We start from the raw sequence: 14,015 nt of genomic DNA on the forward strand, positions 1-14,015 counted from the left end.
AAAAAATCATAATAACTACATGCCAACATATAGCTATAAATTAAAATGTTTAAAGCCATCAAATGTATGCATACACGACATTTAAACACTAAGACCAACATACATATAATACAGGAGAAAAAAATCATAATAACTAAACTCCAAGATATAGCTATAAATTAAAATAATTAAAACCATCAAATGTATGCATACACAACATTCAAACACTAAGACAAAGCACTGAAACATTATAATATAAATATTAAAGGTAAAGGTAAAGGTTTCCCCTGATGTGACCAACTCTGGGGGTTGGTGCTCATTTCTAAGCTGAAGAGCTGGTGTTGTCCATAGACACCTCCAAGGTCATGTGGCCGGCATGACTGCATGGAGCGCCCTTACCTTCATGCCAGAGCAGTACGTATTGATCTACTCACATTTGCATGTTTTCGAACTGCTAGGTTGGCAGGAGCTAACAGCGGGTGCTCATTCCACTCCCGGGATTTGAACCTGGGACCTTTTGGTCCGCAAGTTCAGCAGCTGAGTGCTTTAACACACTGTGCCACCAGGGGCCCCTAACATATGCATATGCAACATTTAAACACTAAGACCAACATACATATAATACGAGGAAAAATAATAACTAAACGCCAACATATAGCTATAAAGTAAAATAATTAAAACTATCAAACGTATGCATACGCAACATTTAAACACTAAGACCAACATACATATAATGCGGGAGAAAAAATCATAATAACTGAACGCCAACATATAGCTATAAATCAAAATAATTAAAACCATAAAAGGTATGCATACACATGTAAACACTAAGACAAAGTACCGAAACATCTTAATAAAAATATTAAAATCACATTAATATTATTATAATATATACAAGGTGCCACCCAAATCTTCATATATATATATGTGTGTGTGTGTGTGTGTGTGTGTGTGTGTAGTACTATATTTTCATATTATATCTTGTCAATAAAGGGTACATTCAGCTGCAGTTTCCCCACCTATGGTGACTTTTGGGTCGCTCTGTATTTTCACCCTCATAGAATCATAGACTTGGAAGAGACCTTATGGGCCATCCAATCCAACCCCCTGCCAATCCCCTGCCCATTATGTACTCCATGTATACAATTATTTTTTCAGAATTCTCAGTTAACTGGAATTCAGGCAGTCAGGACTCTCAAGCCACTGGCAAATCAAACTGAAAAAATAATACATTAAATAAAAATATGTTTTTATAATACACTGGGTTACCTTCAGTTAAGTTGGTCTCAAATGCCTCAATTTGCTTTTATTTACTATTTCAATATTAATATCAAGTCAATACAGAGTTAGGAGTCATGGTGGTGGTGCAATGGGTTCAACCCTTATGCCAGCTGAACTGCTGACCTAAAGATCTAAAGGTTGTGGGTTCAAATCCGCTAGATGAGGTGAGCTTCCATCTGTCAGCCCCAGCTTCCCATGCAGGGACATGAGAGAAGCCTCTCACAGGATGGTAACACATCCGGGCATCCCCAGGTCAATGTCTCTGTAGACAGCCAATTCTCTCACACTAGAATTGGCTTGCAGTATATTCTCAATTCATCTATGACATGATAAAAATTACAGAGTTTATGACATGGTATAGTATGGGGTATAGTATTAGTTAGGCCTCTCAAGGAACCCAAAAACTACAGTTGTCCAGCATCTACCAGTCTCCATGGGTGCCAATTAACTGAGCGTTATACAATTTGTGTTATGCAAGTTGTAAAATCAGTAATTTTGCAATACATTGCATATACCAACAACACATTCATTCAAAACAACTTTCCCTGCCCCTCTTCCACTTGAAAGCAATCATCATAACATAAAGAAATTTCAAAGTTAAACTTGACTTCCCACCTTAAAGACAATGAAAATATTATCCTCATCCCACTAAGTAAGGCATGGGCAAACTTTGTCTCCCCAAGTGTTTTGGACTTCAACTCCGCTTAAGCGGCTGAGGGGGAAAAGGAAGGGGCCTGAGGCTGTTAGGAATGATGGGAGTTGAAGTCCAAAACACCTGGAAGGCCAAAGTTTGCCCATGCGAGCACTAAGTCCTTATCTTTATTCTACCTTACTATCTCAATATTTCAAAAATATTTTCAAGCCATGCATGGCTGAATCCATGGATGCCGAGTCCATGGATACAAAAGACAAATTGTACCGAGTCTGTTGAATTCAGTACAGTTTATTTTCACAGGCAAATGGAGGATGGGGCAAAATCAAAACATATTTAAGCCTGGTGCAAGCATCTACCCAACAGGTGGGCAAAGTATTGCCCTGTGGATCCCCATGTCTATTTTTCTGGCCCTTTCCCCACCAAAGAAAATAGTATGTGTATTTTGTCCCTTCTAGAAGCCTCTAGGAATAGCAGTTGATCTTATACTCCCAACACTTTTTATGATCCAAAATACCATTTTTTTCAAAGCCAGGACTCCCAAGGTTTTTATTTGTAATCCATGGAGCGTCCCCAAGGCAGAAAAATTGGACCCTTTGCAGCTGCCCATCTCAGTCTAGTCAAAGCATGGTTTTCTTGCTTCGGGTTGTGATGTCCACAATCTTATCCACTTGAGTAATGTTTTTGGCATTATTCTTGAGCCGGGAAAGATGGTTGGTGACAGTGCTCTGAAACGCTCAATCTAAGGATGAGGAAATTCAGTTGAGCTGCGGACTTATAGGAAGGGATTTGTAAGGTCATCAAACCTATCTTCTAATTTGTGTCTTGTTGTTTCCACGAGGCTGCACACATCACAGTGACATCCAGAATTCTGCCTTAATGCACGAACGGCAGAGCAAAGGCACAGAGCCAAGCATTTGGAATTGGACCCTGATTAGCTGAATCTGGCTAATTTTGTGGTCATTGCTAATCTTACACCAGAAAACTAGATTACTTCTGAATTAAACTAATAGGCTTCTATTAGCATCCAGCAGGAAGGAAACAAAGAGAAATGAGAGTGAATGAGTGAGTGAAAGAGAGGCGCTTAGTGGTTACAGGTTATTTACAAATGGATCCTTGAACTGCAATTGGCACCGTTATTGTTGAATGGAAGCAGCAAGAAAGCTCTAGAATGGATTCATTTTTCTTCATTTCCCCTCACAACACACATCTCCTGGCCTCAAACACCAACATATTATTATCTCTCCCCCCCCCCCCCAAAAGCATTTGGCTACCAATGATGGTCAATATGCCTGTACCAAATAACACAAAAAAGGAATTAGCAGTCGTGGAATATTGATCTGAGGGATGTGCATGTATTTACAAGATGTGTAAGGTAGAAGCAAAGTGTTTCTGCATGATTCCTGCCCACATGATTGTATTGCTGTGAAGCAAAAGCTCTTCCGATTGTTCTTGAGGTGCATTAAAGGGATCACCTTGCAAGGTTTTATTTTCTCGACACAGAGAATAGGCTTGTTTGCTTTCTTTTTCATCAAGCTTTTATTTTTGAAACGTTAAGAAGCTGCATCCCTCATTTAGCCAAGTTCTTCATTTCTAATCGTCTTCTGTGTAAATTCAAAGTAAATTTGCATAAATAAATATATAACTTGGCTCCCTTTGCTTTATGCAGTGATTCCAAAGGTCAGTGGTGAGACACAAAACACCCTGTAAAAAAAGCTAGGCATCGGAGTGGAAGCTTGTCATCTCTTTGTTCTGAGTTCAAATGCAATCTTAGGTTTAATAGCCTGGAGGCATTTCAGGCTAGTGGCTGCTTGGTGACTTCATCAAATGCATTCCTGGCTCTGTTCCATTTGGTAATGGGCAACTGTCCCTGATCAAAAGCTGTCATCACGGTTGGCATCCTGATTGGCAGGCTCAGCTGGGAAACTAAGGTTTCTTCCAGGTCAGGGTTTATTGACATGGTACTGAAAGGAATGATGGGAGTCTATCCTGGATGAATCTCTTCCCTCGATAAAGTGTGTAACTTGAGTCTCTACTGCATCTGGGTGGCAATAGCCACTGGCACTTGTATCCCTATGGTAAAAACTGAAAAAGGTGTTGCATTCTACTATGCAAGGCTGACTTACAGCTTGGCTCAGGAAACAAATTATTGGGTAGATCTGAGAAAACCTCGAGTCCTTAGTTTCACCAAGCCATTAGCAAAATAGAAATAGGACAGGCATGGTTATCATGAAGATGAGATTATAGAACCATGATTACTTGCCTGAGGGATAGGATGAGGTGCAAAACAAAACAAAATCCTGTATCAAAAATCCAGCCTGATATAACAAACAGAATATGTGAAACAGTCTGCTCTTCCCTGCTAGAATCCAATTTTAACAATCTATTCTTGCCTCGTGACTGTTGCTTATCATTTACACAATACTTTCAATTTGACAAGCACATTGTTCTTTTTATTTTATTTGCTGTCATTCTGTGTTAGACCTGAAAATTAGATTTTAACAGATACAGAACTAAGGCTGAGAGACAGTAGTATGTCCAAGGCTGCAGAGGGAGTTCAGTGATCAGATTGGCAGACTTGTATATGGGAAGTCATTATTCAAATCCCTGCCTGGAGGTAGAGTTCATTGGTTGACTTTGGGCAAGCAATTCTCTTAGGCAATTTGCCACCCAAGGTGAAGGTGAAATGTCCAAGATGATGAATGGAATCAAAGTCATAGGCTATTCCAATTTCATGGCAGGTGGTCTTTTCCAACTCTGTGATTCTATGATTCTATTCCAATTGAAATGAATGGTGCTTGCTAGTCACCAGTACCTGCATAAATCCTGTTGATCACTCAAAATGAGATTACTGAAAGTGGGACTAACATTGGATTTAGCTCAAATGGCAGATGGGCAGTTTGAGTTTAGGTCACTCCTTGCCCAAGCATTACTTTGGTTGTCAAAATTGCTTTTACTGGCCAGGACTGAAGAGAATTGATGTCCAGTAACTTCTGGAGTGCCATATTTTTCCTTCTGCTCCAATACATGCTATATAGCTCTTGAAAAGACTCCAGGAACCTCAGCTGGTCTAGAATGTAGCATATAGATCTTCAGAGCTGGTTATTGGTGCACATGATTCCTCTTTTCTAACAGTTTAATCAACTTCTGTGAGTTTTTATGTCAGCAAGTATTCAGTTTTTTTCAGTTAAAACCTAATTTATTTAGGACAGGGATGACTATTATGCAGTCTTCCATAATAGATAGAGGTAAAGGTTTTCCCCTGACATTAAGTCCAGTCGTGTCTGACTCTGGGGGTTGGTGCTCATCTCCACTTCTAAGCCAAAGAGTCGGTGTTGTCCGCCGACACCTCCAGAGCGGTATCTATTGATCTACTCACATTTGCATGTTTTCGAACTGCTAGGTTGGCAGAAGCTGGGGCTAACAGCAGGTTCTCACTCCGCTCCCTGGATTCAAACCTGCGACCTTTCGGTCCTCAAGTTTAGCAGCTCAGTGCTGCGCCGCTGGGAGATCTCTTCCAGAGAATAGTTAACTACAATTCCTAGGACTCCCCAGCATTGTTTTAAAAACTCTACATCTTGCAGTCTACTAATATATGAAAAGCCACACGACTTCCACCACCTGTTTAAAACCAAGACCTCAAGAGAAGTGTTTGTTCCATATGAGTTGCTCATTAAGACCAACTGGAGATGACAATATATGGAAGGCCATATGAATCCCACCTTTGGTTTCAGACCAAGATATCAAGAGTACGGTTTGGTCTTATATGAGCTTCTCATTAAAGCCAACCGGAGATGCTCTCTTTTATAACATTTGATATTCCAATTACATTTAGCCAGGGTGTAAGAGAAGAACTTCTGTACTATAAGCCTTGAGCTGGTGAACAAAGATATTTTGCCATTTGATCTAAATCATTAATGTTTAAAATTTCTTGATCTTGAGTTCTTGATTTGTTGATTTTGACATCGTTTTATCTGGTTTCTGTCACAATAAACCGGATAGGCGATATGGCGTTTCCCTATTGTTTTGGATCACAGATCTTGCAATCCCTAAGCATTGTTCTTGTTGTCTGTTTCTTATAGAACATAGTTCAAAATATTTGTTGGGTACCATGTTGCCTACTAGTGGTGTAAGCAATCTTGAGTTCTATGATATGAATGTTTTAAATAAGTTAATAAGATATAGAGAGAACTGAGTTAGAAATAGTGGTAATCTATAATTTTGATAGAAAGCATAATGGCATGTTTATAAAGATAGAGAACATAGGGATATCATCCTAAAACAGAACAAGATTCCTTTTGGATACAACTAAGGGAAAATATAGTTTAGCATTCTAGATCAGTAGTGATCAGCCAGATGCTTGGGAAAAGCCCACAAGCAGGATATCGGTGTAACAGATTTTTGTGGCATGTTATAAATCAGCACATTTATTAGGGAATTAGATTCATTGGATACACAATTATTCAACTATAAAGTGCAGTGCAGCTTTGGTGACAATTGAAGCCACAGACCACATTGAAAGATGAGCCAATGTCTGAAGCTCTGATGGTCTGGGTGGCATGCAACAGAGTAGTTCTATGTAGGTCTATTCTTCATAGGACAAGCACACTCTAGTTTCCATTCAAAATATTACATTGATATACATATAACAACAGATACAACATTATTCGAAAACATCCCAGTATACTTGGTCACTGACCTCAAGATGATTGTCCTTAAGCAAAGGAATTTCAATTCATCCATATCTTTATTTATATTCTACCTTTTTTCCAGGCTTGGGCTCAAGGCAGCTTATGAAAAGACAGTGAATACAATTAAAAACACATAGTTAAAAAGGCAAATGTTAAGATAAAAATAATATTAAAACAACAGAATTTTAGAGAAATACGGTAGTACAGAATGAAACTACCAAATAAGACATTCAAGTCTCTCTCCTCTGTCTTGATCAAGATTAAAAGCCTTTTGTCATCTACATATAATAATTATGTCCTCAGTAAAAGAATGTGTTATTACCGTACTCAACAACTGATTTGTGAATAATCACCATTAAGCCAGTTATCACTGTCTGAACTTTATGCATTTAAGCATGTATGTCTATAGTTCTGTCAGCTGGAGATAATGCCTGTGCATCCAATGAAGTGGATGGGGGTCCATGAAAGTTTATACTGTTTTTAAAATGTTAATTAGTAAGGGGCCATAAGCCTCTGCATCTCTCAAGCCCTAACAGCTGACAGATTTAGGGAGAGTAATAATTCAGGTGATAAAAATGCACAAAGGGAACAAAATTAGGAAGAACTGAAGACAAGGAGGGGATCTGAATAGTTTAGGGGCTATAATGAAGTGTGTGTATAATTAGTATTGCTGATGTTAAACTTCAGGAAAGGAGTATAAATGAGTAAAAAAGAATGAGAATGTGGCCTGAAAAAAAGTGGGGGGAAAAGAATAACAAGGAAAGAGGTATGTGTCACGGACAGCTTGGAAAGTGAGGATGACGAGATGCTGGTGAAAGGCTCAGCAGTCAAGCTGGAGACCAGCAGCTCCCACAGCTTTGAAACAACACCCATGAAAGGATCTACTACTTCTCAGCCTTCAGAACAAGTGTGTTATTCTGAGCAGGCAGAGAAAGAGTGAACTCCCAGCTTTTGTGGACCTGTGAAAAGAGAGGTCTCAGCTGGTCCTTGAGATCAGCTGAGAAGAGTGACAGCAACAGGTAACACCTGTGAATTTAGGACTTAAGGAGCTCACAGGTGGCACCTTGTTGCTGGTTGCAATGTCACTTCTAGAAGTTATGACCTTGGACTCTTGCTACTTTGTGTGTCTGGACTAACCCTTGGACCTTGGCTTACGGATTCTAATTTCAACCTTGTATTCTGGACCCTCTGGTGTTTGGTTTATGATCGGAATGGACATTCGGCTTCTCTATTGTGTTATCCTATTAATGTTTGCACCTCTGTTGGAATATTGGCTTGACCTTGGACTGTGGATTAATACTCTGCTACTATTTGTGGTCAAGGCTCTTAACAGTAGAAGTGAGAAGCACTCCCACCCCATTCTCTCTTCTTGCCCAAACTAGAAAAAGAAAAGCAGCCTCCTCCCCATCCTTGCTTCCTCATCTTTTTTTTTTTTGGCCTGAGGGTCATTCGGAAACAACATGGGGAGCCAAAGAATGTGGGTGCTAGAGGTTCTGTGAAGCAACAATGGTTATTTTTAATAGGGGCTTCCTATAGTCCCTGGGAGGCTTGTAAAGAGACTGCTAATGCCATGCAGTATTACTTATACAATAAGCCCTATAAAATATGGCCAGTACCATTCTGCTCCATTTCAAGTGCTTCAGATGGACGGAGTGCAGAGCATTTTCAGCACTATCCCATGAACAAGTGAAGCTGGTTTTTTAGGGCAAATTTTTAAATAAAGAAACTGACCTATATACAAGCATATATGATAGTATTTCTGGCTGGTTTCATGTTGATTTTTTTTGTTTCTCAACTTTCTCAATCTGTTGAAAAAGGGAACCAGAAAGCAGAGTTCCACCTACCTTAAGTACTGGTATAGCCCTCGTCAGCTTTCTGAGCTGTATTGACAATATTGATTTCAGACAAAAAGCTATTTCAGTGAAAGATACCCATAGAAACCATTGTGAATTCCATTCCTTTTAAATGGTCCTTGACTGCCAACTGTACTTCCAGGTATTCATTGTTCCAGGGAGCTGCACTTTCACAATTAAACTCTTTCGGAGAACCTTTATAAATCTTCCTTTAGATAGAAAGAAAGGAAATCAAGTCCTTATTGTTGGGGAAAAGAACACAGCAGGAGATTCCCATCATTTTCTATATTGACTTAGTTTGGAGATTGCTCTATGCACTTCAGAGAGCTTCTTTGATCTTATCCATTTCAGGGCTGTCTGATTATGCATATATTTGGGTTCAGAGGCAGAAAGCTTGCTGGTGTCCACATCAGTTGGGCAAAAATCTACTCCTAGTTTTAGAAAAACTTTAATGGTGAAATTCAAGGTGTTCAATCATATCCTCTCAAACAGTTTCTTTAAAATACAAACTAAACATGTAGTGGATTTCCTGCCTCTTTGAAGTGGAGGCTACCATTACTTGGATTATGAAGAGCAACACATCTTTGATGTATTATGTACAGATTATGTTATCTCTTGTTTGAACTAAGCTGAGTCTCTGCAATTGGGTCTACACTGGGATTGAATGAAGAGGAAATAGAGCAAATAAAATTTACTGATAGGCAATGCTTATCCTGTGTCCAGGCATCAAGTGTCATAGGAAGCAGGTTGTCAGAATACAAGACCTGTTGTGTGGTTAGTCAAATAATGTCAGTCACAAGGTATCTAGCAGGATAGAGAGCGAAACAAAGAGGGCAGGCATCACCTGATCAAGGAATTCTTCAATAAGTCAGTAGTCCAGATAAACAAAGGCAGCAAGAAATAAAACAGGCTCATAAATCATAACCAGTCCAAGTTCAAGAAAGCACAAAAACCTGAAGAGTACTGATAGTAATCAAGAAGGAGTGTTGAAAACAGCAAAGCTGCCACTGTAGTTGGGAGATGTATAGACAGTGGTCTTCAGACATTACGTGTCTAATTAGGTCAGCATCTCTTACTTAATTTACTGGAAACCATGCAATTTGTCCTTTTCTCTTCCATGCTTGATGAATTACGGTAATTGATCTTCAGCATCTGTAGTCTCCTGCAAGGAGTAAGCCCCTCTTTGCCGCAACTCCTGGCTCCTCAGACTCAGAGAGAACATGAACCTTAGAAGCTTCTCCAGTAAACTTGGTTGGCAACGCCATGGCCGGTAGACGGATTCCGCGTTCCTTCAAACCTTTTATTTCTCCATCCTGGGCATTGAGCTTATCACGGATTCGATCCACCTCATCCTTGTCGATGGTGTAGGTAATCGGCTGGCCGCTCGGCCCAGGTACGGTTCCGGTAGACATTCTGGCCGAGGTTAATTGGTGCTTAGGGCGCGGAGTCAAACTGTCACGACCCAGGCTACAGAGCACCAATAACCATACACAGAGGCCAGATTCTATCTAATATCTTTATTAAGGAAATATATAAGTTTAATAAAAATAAATGTAAAAGTTAGTTCAGAAGCAGACCTTTCAGGAAAGGTCAAAATTAGTCCAAAAAAGCAATGTCCAATATGAAATATTATGTTCCAAAGTTGTAATCCAATAACCGAAACACTCACTTTGCCAGGCAAAGTGAGGGGAGATGACAAGGTCCTTTAGTCCATAAACTTGAGCAAGGCTAGGAAATAACTTGATACTTGAAGCAAGGCTTAAAACGTGGAACAAGGTAACAAGGAACAAGAACAAGGTCCGTGGAATAACTTGGTAAAATCCGTGATACAAGGCAAGGTATGGTCCTGGAAAACAAGCAAGGTCCGTAGGTAAACAAAGGCTGAAACTGGAGCGAAGGCTGGAAAGCAGGGCAAGGCTTGAGCAGGAACGAGGCTTGAAACGGAGCGCGCTGTCCAGACACAACTCGCTCCGGAGGCTGACGAATTGACTCCGCGAAGTTACTACGCGGGTAAAACACCTATATAGAGTCTAACTTTCTCGCCGAAGCAGTTCTCTGGGAACCAGAAACGAAAGCTAAACTCTGGGACCAGATGTTTGACTCCCTAAAGATTCTCACGGAAAGCAGTCTTAATTGGCTACATTCTTAGCTGCTATCCTCGCACTCCTGCGCGAAGCTGCTTCCAAACCCCTCTGTTGTTTACAAAACTCACGGCGCAAGAACACGGGAGATGTGGGCTCTGGGTTTGTTTGACATACTTCTGGGACACAACTTTCTTGCAGGTGCAAGGTTCCCAGATCTGCCTGGGAAAGATCTGGCTGAGAAGATTCCAGTTCTGACTGGGAAGGTAAAAAACCCAAGTTTTCTTCTTCATCAGGGATTACAATGTCCTGAGCAGGACTACAAGGCCCATGGGTCATCACACTATCCCCCTCCTCAAGGCCCCTCCCAAACTGGGACTCTCTCCCCGAGGCGCGAGGTCGCGGCTTGGCGGGATAGGTCTGATGAAAGCGACGGGTTAGATCAGGAGCATGGACTGTGGAGGCGTCTTCCCAAGAGCGTTCCTCAGGGCCAAAACCCACCCAGTCAATGAGATATTGTAGGCGGCGGCGGTGAAAGCGAGAATCCAAAATGTCCTCAACCTCGAACTCCTCCTCCCCATTCATCAAAACAGGAGGGGGGGCCGGTTGGTCTGTATCAGGACGCACACCATCCGCCGGAAGGAGCAGGGAACGGTGAAACACTGGGTGGATGCGCATTGAACGCGGAAGTTGGAGTTTGAAAGTCACGGGGTTTAATTGCGCCACCACTGGATAGGGGCCAATGAAACGGGCATCTAACTTCCGGCAAGGGCGGTGGGAGGGCAGAAAGCGAGTGGACAGAAAAACCCGATCTCCTACCTTGATTTCGGGGCCCGGCTGGCGATGTTTGTCAGCGTGGCGTTTATAGTCCTCCTTGGCTTGGTCTAGTTGCTGGAGCAAAAGTTGTTGTACCGCTGTGAGTTCCTGCAGCCAATCCTCTGCTGCGGGAACTTCTGAAGTTTCAATGACAGGGGGAAAGAAACGTGGATGGAAGCCGTAGTTTGCAAAGAACGGCGTTTCTTTTGTAGAAGCTTGAACTCCATTGTTATAGGCAAACTCCGACAGTGGTAACAGAGAAGCCCAATTGTCCTGTTGGTAGTTTACATAACAGCGAAGATACTGCTCCAAAGTGGCATTGGTGCGCTCCGTTTGCCCATCTGTTTGGGGATGATGAGCTGAAGATAAGCGAGAGTCTATGCCCAATAGTTTTTGTAGTGCCTTCCAAAAACGAGAGGTGAACTGAGATCCACGGTCTGTGACTAAACTCTTGGGCAATCCATGTAGTCTGAAAACATGTTGAAGGAATAGATCTGCAGTCTCTTTGGCCGTGGGAAGACCTTCACAGGGAATGAAATGGGCTAACTTGGTGAAAAGGTCCACCACCACTAGGATCGTGGTGAATCCACAGGAAGGTGGTAGGTCAGTGATGAAATCCGCAGAAATTATTTCCCATGGCCGAGATGGGTTAGGAAGGGGATGCAGAAGCCCTGAGGGCTTCTCCCTTCTTATCTTGGAGCGCTGGCATACTGGGCAGGTGTTGACATATTTTTCCACATCTTTGCGGATCTTGGGCCACCAAAAATCCCTTAGGATCAGATGCATGGTTTTAAATAGTCCGAAATGCCCTGCTGGTTTGCAGTCATGACACAGACGAAGCGCTTTCTCCCTGCCCGGTCCGGGTGGGATATAAACATGATTTCTATAGCATAGCAGTCCATCTTTAAGCGAAAAGGGAAAATGCAGACCTTGGCGAAGTTGGTCCTGCGCCCAGGCATCTGCTTGCTGACTAGCCCTGATTTCTTGAGCACAGATGGGTCCTGGAGTAGAGGAAGTTGAACCAATGGGAGTGGATTTGGTGTTCCCCACTGTGAGCGTGGCAAAGTTCTCGGGTTGTAGTAATTGGGATTCAAAGGTCTCCTTGCGTCCTGCAGCGTATTCCGGTTTACGTGACAGGGCGTCTGCTTGCTTGGTTTGGGCTGGGGTCACATAATGAATCTGGAAGTTAAAACGTTCAAAGAACAAAGCCCAACGTTGCTGCCTCTGATTTAGTTTGCGGGCAGTTCTTAGATGTTCTAGATTTCGATGATCAGTGTGGACTTCAATGGGAAATTTGGCCCCTTCTAGCCAATGTCTCCAAGTTTCAAAAGCTGCCTTTATGGCCAGTAGTTCCTTTTCCCAAATGGTGTAATTTCTCTCTGGTGTGGTTAGTTGACGGGAGTAAAAGGCACAGTCATAAGGTCTATGTGGGGGTAACTTCTCGGCTTCCTTTTCATTGAATACATCCCAATACTCGGAGTACTTCTTGGGCAGGGTGATGATGGGCTCGGTGTCTGTGGCATGGCAGACCTTGGCTACAAGGCAATGGTTTTGGCAGTACTGTGAAGCAAACTGCAGTTCTCTGTTGGACCAGGAGATGCTTGGGTCGTGGAGAGTCAGCCATGGAATTCCCAAAATCACAGGGAAATGGGGAACCTCGGTAACAAAGAAGGAAATCTCTTCCATATGTTCCCTTATCCACATCCTGGTGGGTTCCGACCACTGACTTACGGGGCCCGTCTTGAGGGGGCGGCCGTCTATGGCTTGCACCACACGGGCATTCTTGAAATCATGATATTGTAATCCCAGAGAGTCGGCATACTCTCTATCAATGAAATTGTTGGTGGCTCCGGAGTCTATCATGGCGTGGATCATGACGGGTCCCCTTTTTGCCGACCATAAGGTGACCACGAGAAGGAACAGGACCCCGGTTGGCGGCTCTTGAACGGGTTTTTTGACCGGGTTGGCGAGCCTCTCTACGCCCGGTCGTTGGCTTCCCCCGCCGGCTGTGTGCCAGCCGGCTCAGACGCCTTCGTCTCCGTGGAGGACGCCGCCGCAAGACGGGCGGCGGGCTTCCCTTTGGCTGGGCACTCTCTGGCGAAGTGGCCCCCGTTCCCGCAGTACCAACAGAGGTTTAAGCGTTGACGACGGGCCTTCTCGGCGGCATCTAATCTGGGACGCACGTTGCCCAACTGCATCGGCACCTCCTCGCTTCCTCTGGGGTATGGGGTTGGTGGTGGGGGTCTCCACACTGGACGTGGCTGAACGCTGGCGGGAGCGGGGGGTTTTGCCCCAGCTCTACCGCTCTGGCCTCGAACCCACTGTTTCCTGTTGGCAATCATGACTTCAGCCCGTAAACATTGATCAATGAGTGCTTCGAGGGTCTGGGGAGGATCCACCTTGGAGATTTCCTCCAGCATTTCGATGTTGAGACCCTCCCGGAATTGTCCTCTGAGGGCTACATCATTCCAGCCGGTATTGTGGGCCAGCACTCGGAACTCGGCTATGTACTGAGACATAGGTCTGTCTCCTTGGAAGAGGCGACGGAGTTTGTGACCGGCTGCCTCCAAATTGTCCTCGATTCCCCAAGTCTCTTTAAGGTGGTCCAAGAAGCGTTGCGCGGATCTTAGGTGTGGAGAGGCTTGGTCGAACAGTGCCGTCG

At 43.0% G+C, this 14,015-nt stretch overlaps 1 protein-coding gene across 1 annotated transcript in view; it reads left to right on the forward strand.

Annotated features, from left to right (window-relative positions):
* Positions 1 to 14,015, forward strand: part of tmem178b (transmembrane protein 178B) — a 354,992-nt gene that overhangs the window by 3,398 nt on the left and 337,579 nt on the right. The gene's annotated exons all lie outside the window — the stretch shown is intronic.

This window comes from Anolis carolinensis, chromosome 5 (assembly GCF_035594765.1).
Source record: "Anolis carolinensis isolate JA03-04 chromosome 5, rAnoCar3.1.pri, whole genome shotgun sequence".
In the NCBI taxonomy this organism is placed as follows: Eukaryota; Metazoa; Chordata; class Lepidosauria; order Squamata; family Dactyloidae; genus Anolis; species Anolis carolinensis.